This window comes from Pantherophis guttatus, chromosome 2 (genome assembly GCF_059756535.1).
Source record: "Pantherophis guttatus breed Tessera chromosome 2, ASM5975653v1, whole genome shotgun sequence".
Taxonomy (NCBI): Eukaryota; Metazoa; Chordata; class Lepidosauria; order Squamata; family Colubridae; genus Pantherophis; species Pantherophis guttatus.
In genome coordinates this window covers 265009050-265030137 of record NC_142064.1, presented here as the reverse complement: position 1 = coordinate 265030137, position 21088 = coordinate 265009050, and the positions used below count along the sequence as shown (strand labels likewise).

Below are 21088 nucleotides of genomic sequence, written 5' to 3'. Positions count from 1 at the left end.
GTTTCCTTTACTTGTTCTTCTAATTTAATACTCGGTAAATAGCTATATGGTTTTTTTATTATCCTCTCTTCTATTTTTGTTAGGGGGCGGGGCTGAGTTCACAGCGATATGATGTGCTTCAGGGAACCTCATGGTTGTCAAAATCCCAGCTGCCGGAGTGGCCCAAACTGGGTCTAAATGTCTCGGAGGGATGATAAACAAGGGGAGCGCACCATCTGTTGATCTCAGGGAGCCCGCAAACTCCCTGATCGATTCAGAGAAAGTCCCTCAAACTGACAGCTGGGAAAGCGGCCATTGCATGCTGCTATTAAGCTGGGGCAGTCACCGAAAGAGCGAGAAGATGGAAGGAAGGTATGATTGATCTGGGTGAGAAGAAAAATATGCTTTTAGAAGCTTCTGACGATCTGGGATCGGCTGTAGGGGGAAAAAATCCCCCAAAAAGGATTTTTTTTCCCCTACAACCTCTTCAGCCCAAGGGGTTGTAGGAAAAAAAATCCCATAAAAGCCTCTGGCAATCCCAGCAGATTTGCCTGATTGTCAGAAGCTGCTAAAAGCATTTTTTTCTGCAACCTCTTCAAGCTTCTGATGATCAGGCAAATCATCTGGGATCGCCGGAGGCTTTTAAAGGGATTTTTTTCCTACAACCTCTTCAGCTGAAGAGGTTGCAAAAAAAAAAATGCTTTCAGAAGCCTCTGACGATCACAGCTGAGCCGCGCGATCATCAGAGGCTTTTTTTTAACTTTTAAAAGCATTTTTTCACCCGAAGAGGTTGTAGAAAAAATGCTTCTAAAAGTTAAAAAAAATGCCTCTCATGAGGTGGGCAGGGTAAGCGAGGGGGAACTGGGCCGGGGACCGGTTCAGGGGTGTGGCCAGCCAATCTTATTGGTTCTCCAAACTACTAAATTTTTTTACTATCGGTTCTTGTGAACCGGTGCGAACCGGGAGCAACCCACCACTGAATCTAGGTATGAAAAAGATGCTAAATTATATGGCTTTTATATGGTGTTGACAGAATTAGATATAGTAAGATACTAACAGGAACAGAAGAGAGGATTGCTGCAAACTCTGACAGGTTATGGGCCCAGAGCACACAGAAAGTCTGAACTGTAATTAAGCTAAGGGACTGCCTGTGTTAAAAGAGAAACCAGGCAGAGAAGGATTGCAGGATGGCTGTTGAATTCAAGGAGAGCTCTCTGCCTCGATTGGGTCAGAAGAATTATATTATTTGGGCTGCAAAGATGGAATGTTTCCTGAAGGCTAAGGAGCTCTAGCGTATTGTTGTTAATCCACCCCAGGCACCATTAGCAGCTGCAGATCAGAAGCAGCATGATAAAGCAATGTCCTACATAATCTTGAGTTTAGAAGATGAACTATTTATCAGTGTGGCTAATTTAAAAACTGCACATGAAGTCTGGCTGAAGTTGAGAAGTGTGCATGTGAATGTGTCAGCATGCAATATTGTGCAATTGTCAAGACAATTATACAGAGCCCAGCTTGCACCACATAAATCTGTGGAGCAGCATTTTGTACACATGTAGACTTTATTTATTGAGTTAGAACAGCATGGGGTGCAGATTCCTGAATCTCAGAGGGTGCTGTTGGTGTTAAAAAGTCTGGATGAAACGTGGGACATAGTGTCTGCAGTATTTGCTTGCAAACCAGAGCAGGAATTGCGTTTGGAAACCCTGAAACCTTGTTTGATTGCTAAGGAGAACAAGCACCATTTTAGGAAAAGCCACAAGGAGAAATTCCTGAGGTGGGGGTCCAAGGACCATAGAGAGAAATGTAACAGACTGGCTGTTTGCAGTGACCAGAGCAACAGACAAGATGTCTGCAAAGAGAAAAGTAGTAGAAGAGACCAGATTACAGCCCAACAACAGAGGTGGTAGTAAGAAATTTTGAATCTCACCACTGGAACCACTGCTCTAACCTGTAGCTTTCACCATTACACTCACCTGGATCATCATCTTCCCCACAAATCTACTCATTGAGCTCTTCGTGCTGATTCAACAGCAAATTCAAGGCTGCAGCTTTCAAAATTCAGTTCACTCTGCAATCGGCTCGCCCTTACTCTCCAGAAAACAGATCTTTTTCGTCTTTCAATCTGAGTTAGTTTCAGACTTTTCTTCTGAGGAAACGGAGGGTTCCTCTGATTGGACAGTGGCTTCTGCCTGGCCCTGTGACTAACTCCTCTGGCGTTTGTTTGGGGCTGCCTTTTAATTTGCTCAATTTTGTTAGATATATATAGTGTTAGTATGTTTGGGAGGGGTGCCTAATTTATCTTTTTATTGTACAGAGGATTGTTTTTTATATATTCTGCTATTTCCATCATGTTAGTTTTAATGTGTCTTAGAGAAATGCAAGATTCAGTTTCATCCTTCTGCATCCTGAATGTCTTCCAGATTTTGAGGTCAGAACTTCCTAGCCAGCATATCCTTTGCATAAAATATCTATGAGTCATAAGCAGAGTTTCTGAGTGCTTGGGAAGCAGCCGATTCCCCAGAGAAAGCAGCACAGCTGCTGACAATTTGGGGGAGGCGAGTACCAAAGGAGCAGCTCCTTGTATTGTGGCTGCTGCAATGAATATTGAGGACCCAGTTGTGGGGGCAATAAGCTGACTTTGTATAAATATACGAAAGAATGAAGGCTATTGCTTAGCGCATTGTAAACCGCCCTGAGTCTCCGGAGAAGGGCGGCATATAAATCAAATTTAAAAAAAAAATATGAGAAGTCCAGCCAATGTTTGGAGTGTGGTTAACATCTCCAGCCCAATGAACTTAGGCCATCCTGTTTGGTCAGCCCTTGCTTTGTCCATGACTTCTCTGTTAATACTCACCACATGTCAATTTACCAACTCGTTACCGCACCAGTGAACATCGCTAATCCAGTCACTATCATCTCACCAATGAATCTCCCAACACCAATGACATCAGCTGGCTCTTTAAATATAGTCATGAGACCTGCAGAAAGCATGCCTTTCCTTCCCCAGGCATTGCCAACCTCTCCCCCCTAGAGCAAAAACTTCATGCATAAAAAGAATAGAAAAAAGGGTCACTGTATATTGTTTAATGGACTGCTAAATTGGCCATGCCCACAGTCACATGACAAGAAGCCATGCTCACACATTCACATGACCTAGCCAGACCCAGCTGGTCCGCCCCCCACAAGTCTGAGGGTCCATGAATCGGCCCCCTGTTTAAAAAGTTTGAGGACCCTTGCGTTATGTGGAAGTAGGTGAAGGGGATAGCCTTTGTGTATCTTTGAATAGTGTCGGTGTGCAGCTACTCCTACAAGACAGGTAGTACAAACATTCTTGATAATTCTCCCGTTTTCCAGACAGAAGTCTGAAGACTTGCTGTGCCAACCACTCCCAGTGTGGATCCTCCCGGGCATAATCTGCTGTGTTCTATAACCTTTGCTTTCCCATAATAGGCAGATCTGTGGATCTTTTTCCACTACTGACATTCTTGGATTCTCAAGGACATCAAAAATACTCTCAATCCCTTGTTGGATGGAGCATTGATTCAAATTACTCTTGCCTTCTTCACAGGGAAGGCGAAGAAGTGCGGGAGCACAGCACTACTTGAACTTGTGCGGCATCAGCATTCGCCTCGGTATGTTTGCGCCAGCCGGTGGTGCAAAGCAGCCCTCATCTCCTGCTGCTTGGGATTCGGAGCGGTAAACGGCATCTGGTTTGGGGAGCAGCTGTATTTTACTCTCCATTACAGATGCCAGATTGGGCCCCTGCAAGCTTTCGTCTCTCGTCCGCAATGGAGAGCAAAATCCAGCTGCTCCCTGAACCTGACGCTGTTTACTGTTCCAAGTCCCAAGCGGCAGGAAATGAGGGCTGCCTTGTACCGCAAATATACCAAGGTGTAATCCTGATGCCGCACTACAGCAGAGAGAAGAAGCTGGATTTTGCTCTCCATTGCAGACACCAGTGTCTGCATTGCAGATACCAATGTCCTGATGCCGCACTATAGCAGAGAAGAATCTGGATTTTGCTCTCCACTGCAGACACCAAGATTTTAGGACATGGCAGCACCATCAGGCCACACACTTCAGGGGAGCCAGCTTCACTCCTGCTGGCCAGGGCTGCATCCAAGAGCTCCCAGCAAGAAGCTTGATTCCAGGAGGAAATTTTATATCTGTTAAATGCCATGTGTAAATTCTCTAAATCTACATGCATGGAAATCTCCATTAGGTCACAGAAAGTATGCAGCAGGGCTGAGAAAATGGAGGCTAAGAAAGAGGGGGTGATTGTCAATATATAGTAGAAGAAATATTTTTACATTTTAAAGAAAACAAAAGGGAAGAGTAAAATATCCCACCAAAGCATATGGTTGATTAATAACCAGGCTAATCTTTTTAGAGGGACAGCCTGCACTGTCATTTTCAGTGCAGATCCAGTAAGGTTTGGAATGTAATAGTGGTCTTTTAGAGACACAGTGGCTCAGTTGCTAAGACACTGAGCTTGCCGATCGAAAGGTCGGTAGTTCAGCGGTTCAAATCCCTAGTGCCGCGTAACAAGGTGAGTTCCCGTTACTTGTCCTAGCTTCTGCCAACCTAGCAGTTCGAAAGCACATAAAAAATGCAAGTAAAAAAAATAGGAACCACCTTTGGTGGGAAGATAACAACGTTCCGTGAGCCTTTGGCGTTTAGTCATACCGGCCACATGACCACGGAGATGTCTTCGGACAGTGCTGGCTCTTCGGCTATGAAAGGGAGATGAGCACCGCCCCCTAGAGGCGGGAACAACTAGCACATATGTGTGAGGGGAACCTTTACCTTTAGTGGTCTTTTAGCTATCGGATCTGAGCTCTGTTGCATGGAGGAATCTGGAATAAATGAACCGCAAGGTATATTTTATTGATTTCCTTTTCATTCAGGAACTCAAGATGCCATGCAAAGCACTTCCTGTGTAGCATACTGTACTTTACAGGGTCAATATACCCACAGACAGCCTGCACTACCTACCAACAGTATGATCCACTAGAAAAAAAATTGGAACCAGTCCTCTGAATTGTGTTAGTGAAATGAACAAACTTGCTATTCTTTGGTGACGCCTAAAGTCAGCAAAATCAGGATCATTCATTTGCATAGCTTAAATATCTGTTCATTGCTCCAAATAATGTTCCTCTCTTTACTTGTAGGGATTATTTGGAAAACTTTAAAGAAATCCTGACCTATTTTTTTAAAGAAAAATACAAGTTAACAATTGTAGTGTATTAGAAATCCACTGTATCTGTGGAATCCACATCACTCAGCAGGAGCTGGGAAATGAATTTTACGTTACCTTTTTATTATTAAATTCATTTATTATTAAATTTAATCGCTGTTCATCTTGCAGTTTGAGGCAACTCTGAGCTTCTTGCCTTGCCCTAATGTTCATAGCAACACTGACAAACCCATTTTTTCCCTTGTCAAAAGCTACTGATACTTCTAACATGATGCATTTTTAAAAATGAAAGATTTTCAACTGTACATGTTTTTCCTCATGTTAAGGTAGCAAACAGAGAGGCTTGTCCCTCTTCTGCGCGACAGTGTGGACAGTGTGGCAAAATGGCAGCCACTTCCACAAGTCCATCCCATGGCCCAGGGATGAATCAGGGGCCCACTGAAAATAGTGGCTGCTTCCAGGACAGTTATGAGGCCCAGGGATACGTGTCCTCCCATCCTTCCCCGACATGAGGATCAGAGATCTTTAACAGATGAGGAGGAGGAGGGTGTGAGGCCTGGTGGGGTGGGAGTCAGACCTAAGGACTGCAGGGACCCAGTGGGAGTAAGAAATGATTCGGGTAGTTAAGAAAAGCAATCTCACTTAACAGCCATTGCAACATGCAACCGTAATTGCAAGGCCATGACAGTTGTATCTTGAGGACTATTTATATGTTGGCTGGGGAATTCTGGGACTAAAAATCTAGAGGAAACCAAGGTAGAAGGCTGAAACTCCACATATGGGAGTTACATAATCAATCTTCAAAACTATCATCCAGAAGCCATGAGGAATTTCACTACTTCTACAAAAGGAAATATCCAGACACTGCTGCCAATAACCAGAAACAAAACGTTCTGCTGATAACCAAAAAAGTGAGCCTTTTTCCATTTCCCTTTTCTCTCTATCTATAAATCTAATCCTGAGATATGTTTGAGTAAAAAGAATCAGGCCAGAATTCAATTAGTCAATTTCTCACCCACACTTTCAATGGGAGATTACAAAGGAAAAGCCTTCGCTAAACTCATCTACTCTTGCCTCATATGTATTTCGTAGTGTGCAATAAGTGATGATTTATGTCTGAAGTAACATCTACAGATTGAACATTTGAAAGTTTTCTCCCCTGTGTGGGCCAATAAGCGGCTCTGCTTGTGATTCAGTTCTCCACAGTGCTCTCTTTGGCATTCTTTTTGCCTGTAAGATTCACATAAAAGGGTTAGTTTAATTATGGTTTATAAAATGGCTGCACAATATTTTTAAAAAAACAGATCCAAAGGCATACAATACAATAAAAGACAAAGATGCCAAAATGCTAACTTAACCTCTTACATTAATTATTTACATTTTCTATAGACATGTCAAATACCCATTCAGTTATGACATTTATTTGTTGACCTGGGTCAATCATGAGTTCAAAGAATTGCAAAGAGTTATCATCATATATACCCGGAAGTGCTGGAGATAGATTATACATATATACATACCCTGTATTTCTCCGAAAATAAGACCCAGTTTTATTTTCTTTTGGGCCCCAAAATAAGAACCAGGTTTTAGTTTCGGGGCATATCTTACCCGCTTTCCTTAGGACCATCGCAGCCAGGCCTCCCACACCCTGACACCTGTTGCACTGCTGCCTGACTTTTTTTGCAGCTGCTTGTGGACAGACTTCGCATAGGTTCTTGGGCAGTCCATCCAAGTTGTGTCCAAACTGTTTCTCAGCTGATTAAAACAGTTTTAACTTCTGGAGGACATTTCAAAGATTTCTCCACGGTGTGAGTCCTCTGGTGTATCACTAGGTGGGAATTCTGACTGAAACTTTTCCCACAGTCAGGACACTCAAAGGGTTTCTCTCCTGTGTGAATCCTCTGGTGTTTCACCAGGTGGGAATTCTGACTGTAACGTTTCCCACAGTCAGGACATTCAAAGGGTTTCTCTCCTGTGTGAGTCCTCTGGTGTCTCATCAGGCTGGAATGATCACAAAAACGTTTCCTACAGACAGGACATTTAAAGGGTTTCTCTCCTGTGTGAATCCTCTGGTGTGTCACCAGGCTGGAACTGTGACTAAAACTTTTCCCACAATCAGGACATTCAAACGGTTTCTCTCCTGTGTGAGTCCTCTGGTGTGTCACCAGCGTGTAATTGCGACTGAAACATCTCCCACAATCAGGACATTCGAAGGGTTTCTCTCCTGTGTGAGTCCTCTGGTGTTTCACAAAGCTAGAATTATTACTACAACTTTTCCCACAGATAGGACATTCAAAGGGTTTCTCTCCTGTGTGAGTCATCTGGTGTATCACCAGGTGGGAATTCTGATTGTAACGTTTCCCACAGTCAGGACATTCAAAGGGTTTCTCTCCTGTGTGAGTCCTCTGGTGTGTCAGCAGATTGGAATTATCACTAAAGCTTTTCCCACAGACAGAACATTCAAACGGTTTCTCTCCTGTGTGAGTCCACTGGTGTATCACCAGGTGGGAATTCTGACTGTAATGTTTCCCACAGTCAGGACATTCAAAGGGTTTCTCTCCTGTGTGAGTTGTCTGGTGTGTCAGCAAATTGGAATTATCACTAAAGCTTTTCCCACAGATAGGACATTCAAAGGGTTTTTCTCCTGTGTGAGTCCTCTGGTGTGTCAGCAGATTGGAATGATCACTAAAGCTTTTCCCACAGATAGGACATTCAAAGGGTTTCTCTCCTGTGTGAGTCCTCTGGTGTCTCATCAGGCTGGAATGATCACAAAAACCTTTCCTACAGATAGGACATTCAAAGGGTTTCTCTCCTGTGTGAATCCTCTGGTGTGTCACCAGACTGGAACTGTGACTAAAACTTTTCCCACAATCAGGACATTCAAACGGTTTCTCTCCTGTGTGAGTCCTCTGGTGTGTCACCAGCGTGTAATTGCGACTGAAACATCTCCCACAATCAGGACATTCAAAGGGTTTCTCTCCTGTGTGAGTCCTCTGGTGTTTCACAAGGCTAGAATTATTATTAAAACATTTCCCACAGATAGGACATCCAAAGGGTTTCTCTCCTGTGTGAGTCCTCTGGTGTATCACCAGGTGGGAATTCTGACTGTAACGTTTCCCACAGTCAGGACATTCAAAGGGTTTCTCTCCTGTGTGAGTCCTCTGGTGTGTCAGCAGATTGGAATTATCACTACAGCTTTTCCCACAGATAGGACATTCAAAGGGTTTCTCTCCTGTGTGTGTCCACTGGTGTATCACCAGGTGGGAATTCTGACTGTAACGTTTCCCACAGTCAGGACATTCAAAGGGTTTCTCTCCTGTGTGAGTCCTCTGGTGTGTCAGCAAATTGGAATTATCACTAAAGCTTTTCCCACAGATAGGACATTCAAAGGGTTTTTCTCCTGTGTGAGTCCTCTGGTGTGTTACCAGGTGAGAATTCTGACTGTAACGTTTCCCACAGTCAGGACATTCAAAGGGTTTCTCTCCTGTGTGAGTCCTCTGGTGTGTCAGCAAATTGGAATTATCACTAAAGCTTTTCCCACAGATAGGACATTCAAAGGGTTTCTCTCCTGTGTGAGTCCTCTGGTGTATCACCAGGTGGGAATTCTGACTGTAACGTTTCCCACAGTCAAGACATTCAAAGGGTTTCTCTCCTGTGTGAATCCTTTGGTGTTTCACCAGGCTGGAATTATCACTAAAGCTTTTCCCACAGTCAGGACATTCAGTGGGTTTCTCTCCTGTGTGCGTGATCCTGTGTCTCAGGAGGTGGGAATTTCTAATGAAACCTTTCCCACAATCTCGACACTCATGAGATTTCTCCATGGAATCAGGCATGAATTACGACTGAAACTTCTCCCACAGTCAGGACATTGTACAGGTTTTTCTCCTTTATGAGTCCTTTGGTGTATCACCAAATTGGAATTATAACTGAAAGTTTCCCAACAATCAGGACATTCAAAGCATTTCTCTCCTATGTGAGTCTTCTGGTTTAATCCTAGGCTGGAATTGTGACTTTCCCATAATCAGGACATTCAAAGGGCTTCTCTTCCGAGTGAGTTCTCTGGTGTCTCATGAGATGGAAAGTTGTAATGAACCTTTCCCCACAATCTAGGCATTCATATAGTTTCTTTGTGGAGTCAATCTACTGACACATCAGACTGAAATTGTGATTGAAACTTTTTCCACAATCAGGACATTCAAAGGGTTTCACTGTTGTGTGTGTCCTCGGGTGCTTCACAAGGATGGAATTCTCACTGAAACATTTCCCGCAGAAAGGACGTTCAAATGGTTATATTCCTGTGTGTGTGTCCTTTAGCGTGTCATGACCTGGGAATTTCTAATGAAACTTTCACAGAATCTCCACAGTCATATGTTTTCTCCCTCCTGTGAGTTATCTGATGTAGCAACATATTGCCATGCTCACTAAAGCATAGTTTTTCCCACAATCAGGTAATTTGTATGGCTTTTCTCCTTTCTGGCTCCTCTTGTGCATAATCAGCTGTTATTTGCAATCAGTGCTTTTTCCACAATAGGCAAATCTATGAAGCTTTTCCACAGCTGATATTCTTGAGGAGGTAAAAAAATATGGGCAATGCCTTCTTTAGTGGTGCTATCATTCAAGCCATTTTCTTCTTCACAGGGAGAAGCCTGTATTCCTGTCTGTTCTGCGTGACTTTACTATTGACAGTTTCCTCCCCACTGACTTCCAGATATTTCCCTCTTTTGCTGAATGATAATCTCTCTTCACTTTTCATGTAATGTATCCTTCAGTTCTGCATAATCTGCTTATTCTTTTTTGATTTTCTCTCTTTTGTCTAACAGCTGCTGGAGGAGAAGCAGAATTGTATGGTTTTCTGAAGGAAAAGGAAAATATTTTGATTTCTGGCTTGATTTCCTTCCCTTTTCAACTTTGCTTGTTATTTACAGTTGTCCAGAGTGCTCTTATTGCCATCCTGTTTGCCTGTAAGATTCAAAGAAAAGTGTAACTTTGTTTTTAAAATGGTTAGATGTGAAAAATGAAAAAAGTATACATTACAATGAAAAACAAATATGCCCCAACACTAGAATAATCACTTACATTATTGATGATTCATATAACACATGGAGTACTACTGAGATCCATGTTCAAATATCCATTCAATCAAATTCAGTTATTTAGTGGAGTCAATCATAAATTCTTATCAATGCAAAGAGTTATCATCAAATATATCTTGAAGTGCTGGGGATAGGTTATATAATTGCAGATATACACAGACAGAAATACAGATACACCCACGTACACATGTATATATGGAGAAAATCTATGTCTTTCAAGCCTGACGAAATGAAATGATGCCAAAAGTCTCTGCAAGATTTGAAGCACTACTTTTGCTCATGGAAGTCCTCAGCTGCAAATAAGAGCAGAAAATACTTTCTACAACCCCTTTGGTGACATCCTTGTTCAAGTAGTCCTCACTTAACCTACCACAACTGGAACTGATATCTGCATCAATAAGCAGCTCAATCATTAAGTATGTTGTCACATGACAGGGCCAACCTACATCTGTTCCTCTGTAGTTGTTAAGCAAATTACTGTGGGTTGTTAAAGACAATTTCATATGACCGTGACTTGCAATTTCCTGCCAGTATATCCACTGGTTTTGCTTGTCAGAAACTAGCTGGGAAGGTCACAAATGGGGATCATGAGTGTGGGATGCTGCCGTAGTAAAAATAAAAAGGAGAAAGTTAAAGATTACATTGGGATTAACAATGGAAAAAATAGAAAGGGTGGAAAGAGACAAAGATGGAAGAAAGGGTCGAACAGAAAGAATACAAAAAAATTAAATGATTACACTGGGATTAACAGTGGGAAAACAAGAAAGAGGGAAAAGCGATTGAAAACTATGGGAAATTCAGGGCAAAATAGGAGAGTTCAGGATTCTAAAGCACAAAAGAAAAGAAAGGGGAAGAAAAAGAAAAAAGGGAGAAAGAAATGAAGAGATATATGTTGTAAACATTTAGAATTGAAATATGAATTGAAATAAGATTTGTTAGAAAAAGATGAGATTGGGATATTAATTAAGTAATAAAAAAAGAAAGGGAGAAAGAAATGATTTGTTAGAAAAAGATGAGATTGGGATATTAAGTAATATAAAATAATGGAAAATTATATGAATATATGAATGAATTGAAATAGGTTTTGGAATATGAATAAGAAAATAAATGAGATTTTAAATTGTACTGTTGGAACTAATAGCTGGAATATTTTTAATTGCATATTTGGAATCTAAAAAAGAAAAAAAGTTGAAATGATATTGTATTATGAACTAATTAGGTTGTAATGAAAGTAGAAATGATTAAGATGTTGTTTGAAGAGGTACAAATATTATATAAAGAGAAAAGATTGTTATATTATTAACTGATTTTTATTAAGATGATGGATTGTCTCATTTGGAATAATATTTAAAGAAATGTATGATATAAAAAAATTGGTTTATTATTTTTATAAGAAATGAATGATTGTAATACTACATAATTAATTTGACTTTTATTAAGAGGCTGGATTCTATTATATTGAAATAATTGATAAATGAAAATATTAGTGATTATATCAAGGGAATATAAGGAAAAATTAGGAATTACATTATGTAAAATTGAAGGGGTTTAAAATAGAGATGAAGGGAAAAATTGAATGGTTAAGATTAGAGATTAGGATGAGGTTTCTATCAGGTTCGCCTGATATGCCAGTTGCATCTCTTTCTGGATCGGGACTCCCTACGCACGGTCACTCATGCCCTTGTAACTTCCCGCTTGGACTACTGTAATGCTCTCTACATGGGGCTCCCCTTGAGGAGCACCCGGAGGCTCCAGCTCGTTCAGAGTGCAGCCGCACGGGTGGCTATGGGAGCGACATGGCGTTCCCATGTGACACCTCTCCTGCGCGAGCTGCACTGGCTCCCAGTGGTCTTCCGGGTGTGCTTCAAGGTTTTGGTCACCACCTTTAGAGTGCTCCATGGCTTAGGATCTGGGTATTTACGGGACCGCCTTCTGCCACCAGTCGCCTCTCACTGGCCAGTACGCTCACATAGAGAGGGGTTCCTCAGGGTGCCGTCGGCCAAACAATGTTGACTGGCGGCCCCCAGGGGGAGAGCCTTCTCTGTGGGGGCACCTGCTATCTGGAATGAGCTCCCCCCAGAGATACGGAGGATCCCGGATTTATGCACCTTCCGTCGGGCCCTCAAGACCTATTTATTTCAACAGGTTGGCCTGGCCTAACTTCCCTTAACTGAAATTTTTAAAATTAGTTTTAAAACATTGGGGATGTTTTAAATTGTTCTGGGCCAAATTACTTAATGGGTTTTACATTGTCTTTTAAATTTTGTATTTTGTGTGTTTTATCTCTCTGGCTGTTCATCGCCCTGAGTCCTTCGGGAGTAGGGCGGTATATAAATCTAATAAAATGAAATGAAATGAAAATTAAGGGTAATATTGGTCTTTAAAAAAAGGTAGAGAGAATAAATACTATGGCAAAAGGGGAATATATAAATTGTGTTGAAATGACTAAAAATTGTTTAAATTTGTGAAACGGCCAACACTTTGTTCAGAAAAAATATATTGTATGTTTGTCTGTGTAAAAAATTAAAAAAAAAACTTTTACAAAATAAATAAATAAATGTGCAACTATTGACAGAACACAAATTGCTGCAACTCCTTTTCCTAAACCTTCAAAACCAGTCACTGCTGACATGCAGTCATAGAACAACTGCAAGAAGTACCACAAATTTTGTGGACCAGATGTACGTCTGCTTCTACTGTGCCATAGTAACTTTGAAGGCTCAGGGAAGAAGTGGTAAGTGAGGACTACCTGTGCAACCAAATATGTCAAAAGATCCTCAATAGCTATTTCTTAGAAGTGCTGGATTAAGCACAATTGAACCTGGTTAATACATGGATGGTGGACAGGAAATACCATACTTATTGGCAAGACATGGAAGAAAAAAAATGTGTAAATTTTATTCATCTGCCTTTTTCAATACACGTGTGGATTACAAACTGTATCAAGAGGGCAACATCAAGTTGTAATGGAAGACTTTAACTGTCCTGATATAAACTGGGAGACAAACTCTACAGCAAGTAGGAGATTGAACAGATTCCTAAACAACTTAGTTGACAACTTTTTTCATCCAAAAGGTAGAGGAGGGAACTAGAGGAAAAACTATACTCGACTTAATTCTTACTAATAGAGAAGCGATAGAAGGAGCTGAAGTTGCCGGAACCTTGGGTGAGTGACCACGTCTTAATGGAATTCAATATAATGCAAACAGAAGCAATAGAATATAATCCAACCAGTGTCTTAAACTTTAGAAGAGCTGATTTTCACAAATTCAGAGCCTAACCAATATTTATTGGATAAAAATTCTAAAGGAAAAAACAACGCAAGGAGCATGGGAAACACTGGAAAATATGATCATAAAAGCCCAGTCCAACACAATATCACTAAAAAGGAAACACAAGAAATCCAAGAAGAAGCCCGCATGGTTGCAGAAAGATCTTTCTGATAAACTGAAAGACAAAAAGGATAAGTATAAAAAATGGAAAGAGGGACACATAACTAACACAGAATACCAGCATATAGCCCGAATCTGCAAAGATGAAATGAAGCTCATGCTGAGAATGAATTAACACTTGCAACAAATGTCAAAAATAATTTTAAAGCACGTATAAAACAAGAAAAAAGTCAAGGAAACAATCAGTCCATTAATGGGAGATGATGGCAAGGAAGTGACGGGCAGTAGAGACACAGCAGAGCTACTTAATTCATTATCTGCATCTAACTTCAGGCAAAAAGAAAAAATAGCCAAACTACCAAAAACAGAACTGTAAAAGGCAGACTAGGAATACAAATTAAAACAGGCAAGAAAATGATAGGAAAATGCCTGTCCATTCTGGACGAGTTCTAACCACCAGGACTACATTGATTACATCCCAGAGTTCTGAAGGAGCCGGCAGACGTGATCTAAGAATTATTGAACCATAGATTTCAAAGATCTTCACACACCAAGGAACTACCGGTGGACTGGAAAAGAGCTGATGTAGTTAGGGGGGGAAAAGATGCATCTTATACTCCGAAAAATATGGTAGTTCCCATCTTCAAAAAAGGATCATAAAACTACAGGCCAATTAGCCTGACATCACTACCTGGGAAGATCCTGGAAAAGCTAATGAAAATAATGAAGCAAACACCTAGAAGCAAGCAAATACTGTATATAACCAGAAGTCAACATGGGTTTGTCAAAAACAGATCATTCCAAACAAATGTTATTTCATTCTTACACAAAGTTACTAAATTAGGGGACCAATGAAATACGTAGTATAATTGGATTTCAGCAATGCAGCTGACAAAGTAGATCATAGCCACCTTCTTGGTATGTTAGAAAAATGTGGGATAGGTACATCCATCCACACAGATGGTTTCGTAACTGGCTGACAAACCACCCTCAAAGTGTATTCCTTAATGGGACTATATCTGTATGGAGGGAAGTAAGCAGTGGGTATCCCAAGGTCCTGTTTTAGTACTCTTTAATATCTTTGTAAATGCCTTAGATGAGGGAATCGAACGGGAATGCATCAAATTTGCAAATGACACCAAGATAGCAGGAATAGCCAATACCGCAGAAGATAGGCTCAAGATAGAGAATCTCGATAGATTTGAACACTGGGCCCTACCTAACAAAATGAAATTTGAGGGAGGAAAAATATAAGGTTTTATACTTATGCAGGAAAAACCAAATGTACTGCTACAGAACAGGTAGAACCTGACTCAAGCAGGAACAGAACAGAACAGAACAGAATAGAGTAGAATTTTTTATTGGCCAAGTGTGATTGGGCACACAAGGAATTTGTCTAGGTGCATATGCTCTCAGTGTATATAAAAGAAAAGATACGTTCATCAAGAATCAGAGGGACCTTTAAGTCATACTGGGCAATCATTTAGATATGAGCCAGCAATGTATTGCAGCAGCAAAAAAAAGCTAATTCAATACTAGGCTGCATTAACAGAGAGATCGGATCAAAATCATGTGAAGTACTAGTGCCACTTTATAAAGAGTAAGACCACACTTAGAAAATTGCATACAGGTTTGGTCACCGTATCATAAAAAAGATGTTGAAACTCTGGAAAGAATGCAGAAAAGAGCAACAAAGATGATTAGGGGGCTGGAGCGCAAGCATAGGAAGAAAAGTTGCAGGAATTGGGAATGTCTAGTCTAGTGAAAGGAAGGACTAGGGGAGACATGATAGCCTTCCAATACTTGAGGACTTGCCACAAAAGGGGAGGGGTCAACCTATTCTCCAAAGCCCCTGAAGGCAGGACTAGAAACTGGATGGAAACTAAGCAAGGAGAAAAGCAACCTAGAACTAAGGAGAAACTTCTGACGCTGAGAACAGTTAACCAGGGGAAGGATTTGCCTTCAGACGTTGTAGGGGATCCATCACTGGAGGCTTTTAAACAGAGACAGGACAGCCATTTGTCTGAAATTATACTGGGTCTCCTGCTTGATCAGGAGATTGGAATAGAAGACCTGCAAGGTTAAGGTGACAAGACGTCCCGCTTTTGGCGGGACAGTCCCGCTTTTGAGCAATTTGTCCCGCGTCCCGCGGCGTTTCAAAAAAGTCCCGATTTTTCTTGAGCCCCAGCTGATGGCTAGAAGAAAAAAAAACTGTTTAAACTCTTGTAAAGCAGTTTTTTTTTCCCCTAGCTAAGCTTCAGAAACTAAACCGAAACCAGGGTCTTTGGTGCAGCGTGACAAAATGAGGCAGAGAGAGATTTATTTTTATTTTTATTTTTCCTCCCCAAAAAAGGTAGGTGAAAAACTGCAAACAATGGGAAATTTAGGAGGAGAGTTCAAGATTTTAAAACACAAAGGAAAAAAAGCTGTATTTAACTAGGGAATTGTAATAATTGAGATACTATTAATTGTATATTGTGTTGAAAGCAGAAATGGTTAAGTTGTGGTTCGGAGGAATATATGGGAGAAATTATTTGGTTTATTATTATTGGTAAATATAATTAATTGATTTGTAAGAAATTGGATTGCATGGAAATAATTGGAATATTCATGTTCATATTGATTAATATACAAAAAAGATAGTTTTATAACTAATTGATTTATATTAAAATGTTGAATTTGTATTAAACAACTGTATTACATAATTACATAATTAAACAATGTGAGGATGGATATAAAAATAGATGACAATGGGAAGGGGTATAATATAGAATAGAAGGGAAAAATTGAATTTGATTAAGATTAGAGATGAGGATGAAGGGTAATATTGGTTTTTTTTAAAAATAGATGAGGAATAAATATGGCAAAAAGGAAATATAGAAATTGTAAATTTAATTGAAATGACTAAACGCTGTTTAAATTTGTGAACCAGCCAAATATTCTGTTCAAAGAAAATACATTGTATGTTTGTATGTGTGTTTCTAATTATTGCTATTTATTCATATTTGTTCTCTTTTATTCTTTAAAGTTTAACAATTCATTCTTTATCTTAATATCTTTATATTTTCTTGGGGTTGGCTTTCTTCCCTTTCATCTTTTTTATTGTACAGCAATCTTTCTCCTCAAACCTACCACCTCTCTCTTTTCTTTCCTTCTTACTTTCTCTTCCCCCCACCCTCTTTTTCTCCTCCCTACTTCCTCTTTCTTTCTCCTTCTCCTCCTCTCTTCCTCCCTCTCTTACCCTCACTCCTACTCTAATTTCCATTCCTTCATCCCTCTCTATTGCTGTAATCCTTTAATGCATATGGACTACTCAGAGGGCTGAAAGTTATTTTTGACTGGTCCTCACACTTTTGACCAGTCCTCGAACTTATGACTGTCCTCACATTTTACATTTTTGCCCTATCTTGTCATCATGGTGAAGAGAAGCGGTTGTGAAATGAGTGACATGGTTGTTAAGAATGCTGCATGGGCATAAATGTGAGGATGGTCATAAGTGTGAGGACCAGTCAAAAGTGCGAGGACCTGTCAGAAATGACTTTTTTCAGCTCTCTGGTTAGTCCTTTTGTGCATATGGACTACTCAGAGGGCTGAAAAAGTTATTTTTGACTGGTCCTCACACTTTTGACCAGTCCTCGAACTTACGACTGTCCTCACATTTTACATTTTTGCCCTATCTTGTCACCATGTTGAAGAGAAGCAGTTGTGAAATGAGTGACATGGTTGTTAAGAATGCTGCACGGGCATAAATGTGAGGATGGTCATAAGTGTGAGGACCAATCAAAAGTGCGAGGACCTGTCAGAAATGACTTTTTTCAGCCCTCTGGTTAGTCCTTTTGTGCATATGGACTACTCAGAGGGCTGAAAAAGTTATTTTTGACTGGTCCTCACACTTTTGACCAGTCCTCGAACTTACGACTGTCCTCACATTTTACATTTTTGCCCTATCTTGTCACCTTGTTGAAGAGAAGCAGTTGTGAAATGAGTGACATGGTTGTTAAGAATGCTGCACGGGCATAAATGTGAGGATGGTCATAAGTGTGAGGACCAGTCAAAAGTGTGAGGACCTGTCAGAAATGACTTTTCAGCCCTCTGAGTAGTCCCTATACACATAGCCATGGCCACCCGGTCACATGACCAGGTAGCCACGCCCACCCAGTCACATGGCCTCCAAGCCACGCCCACACAATAAGCCACGCCCACAATGTCCCTCTTTACCAATGTTAAAATCTGGTCACCTTATGCAAGGTCCCTTCCAGCCCTGTTACAAACCCTCCAGGGACGGAGCAGCCACAACCTCTGGAGGGAAGCCATTCCCAAAGAACCAACCTCCACTTGAAAGAGGCTTTTTCAAGCTTCCCACCAGCAGAAATTGCAGCCCCCAGTTTCCCAGCCTGCAGCACCAGTGGGCTTCCATTTGGGGAGGGAAGGAACCTGCAGCACCAGCAGCTGAGAGGCTTCAGCCCAGTTGCTTCTCCGCTTCCAGCCCAAGTTGCTCCCGGACTCTCCTCCCACCTGCTGCCCTCCACTCACCTGCCAGCTGCTGCTTCCACCATGGAAACAGCACAAAAGCCGCTCTGCACACCAACTTCCTCCCATCAGTCATCCGGAACAGGAAGTTCGGCTGTCCCAAGGGTGCTTTTTCAAAAGGAAACTCGACTGCCTTCTACTCTTCCCTCGCCTTTCAACCTTTCTAGCAATAAAGTACTCTATGGTTTTAACTCCTTTAAGCTCAACCACAGATGATACCCGCTTTCTAGGCACAGGTGTTGCCTGTTTGACCACCATCTCCTACCAGGAGGCAGAAAAACATGCTTCTCCAGCCTCTATCTAAGGCCTTTGCAACATGTTTCCACTGATTAAATGCTATCAAGTCGTTTTTGTCTTCTGAGCCTAGTGAAATGTGATGCTGCTTATCTTACAAAGATTAGCTATGTGTTCAGCGGTAAAAGTTCATGAAGGTTTTATAGAATTACACAATCAGCTTTCTTAGGGGTGGCTCTCAGTGGAGATCAAAACCTCTCTAATACCCCAAAATCTGATTTCCTGTGGCTCCCAGGATTTTAGACATGGCAGCACCATCAGGCCAGACACTGCAGGGGAGACAGCTTCACTCCTGCTAGCCAGGGCTGCGTCCAAGAGCATCAACCAAAAAGCTTCATTCCTGAAGGAGGAAATTTTATATCTCCTAAATGCCATGTATAAATTCTGTAAATTTGCTTGCACTGAAGTCTCCATTAGGTCACAGAAAAAATATGCAGCAGGGCCTAGAAAATGGAGCCTAAGAAAGAGGGCCTGATTGCCTATATATGGTAGAAGAAATGTTTCCCCCCCAAAAAATTGTTTAAAAAAAGGACAAAAATAGAATAGCCCATCAAACCACATGGCTAAGTGATCACCAGGCTAATCTTTTTAGAAAGGTAGGGCCAACTTTTTTTTTTAAAGCATTTAAAGTATTTTTTCGGCTGAACAGGTTGTAGAAAAAATGTTTTTAAAAGTAAAAAAAAAAAGCCTCTCATATCGCACAGCTCAGGTGGGCATGCGGGGTGTGCACGGATTTTTGCTACCGGTTGTTCGAACCACCCACCACCATCGCTACCGGATCAGGCGATCCGGTCCGAACCGGGAGCATTTCACCCCTGGTTTGGTGCCTTCAAGTCAGTCAAGTGGTTTCCCCCTTTCTTTCTTAGGCCTAGGCCTGATAGGACTGCCCAAAGCTGCACAGATGGCTTCACACTTTAGGCGGACTGCAACTGAGTATTTCCCAGTCTCTAACCTGTAGCTTTCACCACTACACCAACCTGGATCATCTTCTTCCCCACAAATCTACCCATTGAGCTCTTCCTGCTGCTTCAACAGCAAATTAAAAGCTACAACTTTCAAAATTCAGTTTACTCTGTAACCGGCTGGTCCTTACTCTCCAGATAACAGATCTTTTTCATCTTTCAATCTGAGTTAGTTTCATACTTTTCTTCTGAGAAAACGGAGGGTTCCTCTGATTGGGTAGTGGCTTCTGCCTGGCGCTGTGACTAGCTCCTCTGGTGTTTGTTTTGGGCTGCCTTTTAATTTGCTCAATTTTGTTAGATATATAGTGTTAGTAAGTTTGGGAGGGGTGCCTAATTTATCTTTTTATTGTAGAGGGTTGTTGTATTTTTTTTTTTTTTTTTTTTTGATATTCTGCTATTCCCCTCATGCTAGTTTTAATGTGTCTTAGTGAAACGCAACGTTCAGTTTCATCCTTCTGCATCCTGAATGTCTTCCAGATTTGGAGGCCAGAATTTCTTAGCCAGCATATCTTTTGCACAAACTATCTGTGAGTCATAAGCAGAGTTTCTGAGTGGTCCCAGTAAGCTGCTGAAGCTTCTAAAAAAATTACATGGTAAAAAAATATGCACAGAGGTTGTAGCTTGAGAAGTAAGCTCTTGAGTGCAGGGTTTTGAGTGCAGGGTTCTTAGGTTCATAAACTCCTCTTGCTATGATTTTGTAGTCTTGGAGGTGCCGGCTTGTTACCCCGGTGGTAGCAGCGCCAAGATGCTGACAAATTTGTTGCAACTGCCTTGGTGTTGGAGCTTTGAAAAAGAAATTATATGATGGAAAATATTGCTTTTCTAAAAAAAAATGCATTAAATAGCTTTTAAGAATGAAAAAACAGATATTGTCTGCATTGCTGTGAAAGAGGTTTTTTTGGTTGGATATTCTGTTATTATTGGGACACGGTGGCTCAGTGGCTAACATGCTGAGCTTGTTGATCGAAAGGTCGGCAGTTCAGCAGTTCAAATCCCTAGTACCGTGTAATGGGGTGAGCTCCCGTTACTTGTCCCAGCTTCTGCCAACCTAGCAGTTTGAAAGCACGTATAAAATGCAAATAGAAAAAATAGGGACCACCTTTGGTGGGAAGGTAACAGCGTTCCATGCACCTTTGGCGTTTAGCCCTGTAGGCCACGTGAGCAGAGACGTCTTCGGACAGCGCTGGCTCTTCAGCTTTGAAACTGAAATGAGCACCTCCCCCTAGAGTTGGCACATATGTGCGAGGAGAACTTTTACCTTATTCTGCTCTTTAGCTCGTATTAGTTTTAATGTGTATTCTTTGTCTATTGAAATTCAATTAATATTTATTTCTAATCTGCACTTAATCCTTAATCATGACATAAAACTATTATTATTTTTATATTCGGAATCATACCCATTGCCCCCCTCTTTCTTGCCTTCTGGGGCTTTGGTTCTATGCATCAGACATCTCCAAGAGGAAAAAAGAAGTCACATTCTTTGCAATGAACTCTTGCGGTAGCCAGCAAAGCCATAAGCTCTTCCAAGTTCTTCTGTTCCCTGTCTTACTGTCCAACTTTATTCCCCCAAATAATCAGAAATCCATGGCTGATAACTATAATTAGTCCCCATTGGGGTAGATTTTTTTAAATATAATT

At 41.1% G+C, this 21088-nt stretch overlaps 1 pseudogene across 1 annotated transcript; it reads right to left on the bottom strand.

The window, feature by feature from the left end:
- Nucleotides 1–680: 680 nt before the first annotated feature.
- Nucleotides 681–18268, bottom strand: LOC117658954 (uncharacterized; annotated as a pseudogene). The gene is made up of 3 exons (XR_009620847.2): nt 18198–18268; nt 6788–10138; nt 681–6409 (listed from the first exon to the last, which is right to left on the bottom strand). The product of XR_009620847.2 is annotated as an uncharacterized LOC117658954 (transcript).
- Nucleotides 18269–21088: the final 2820 nt, after the last annotated feature.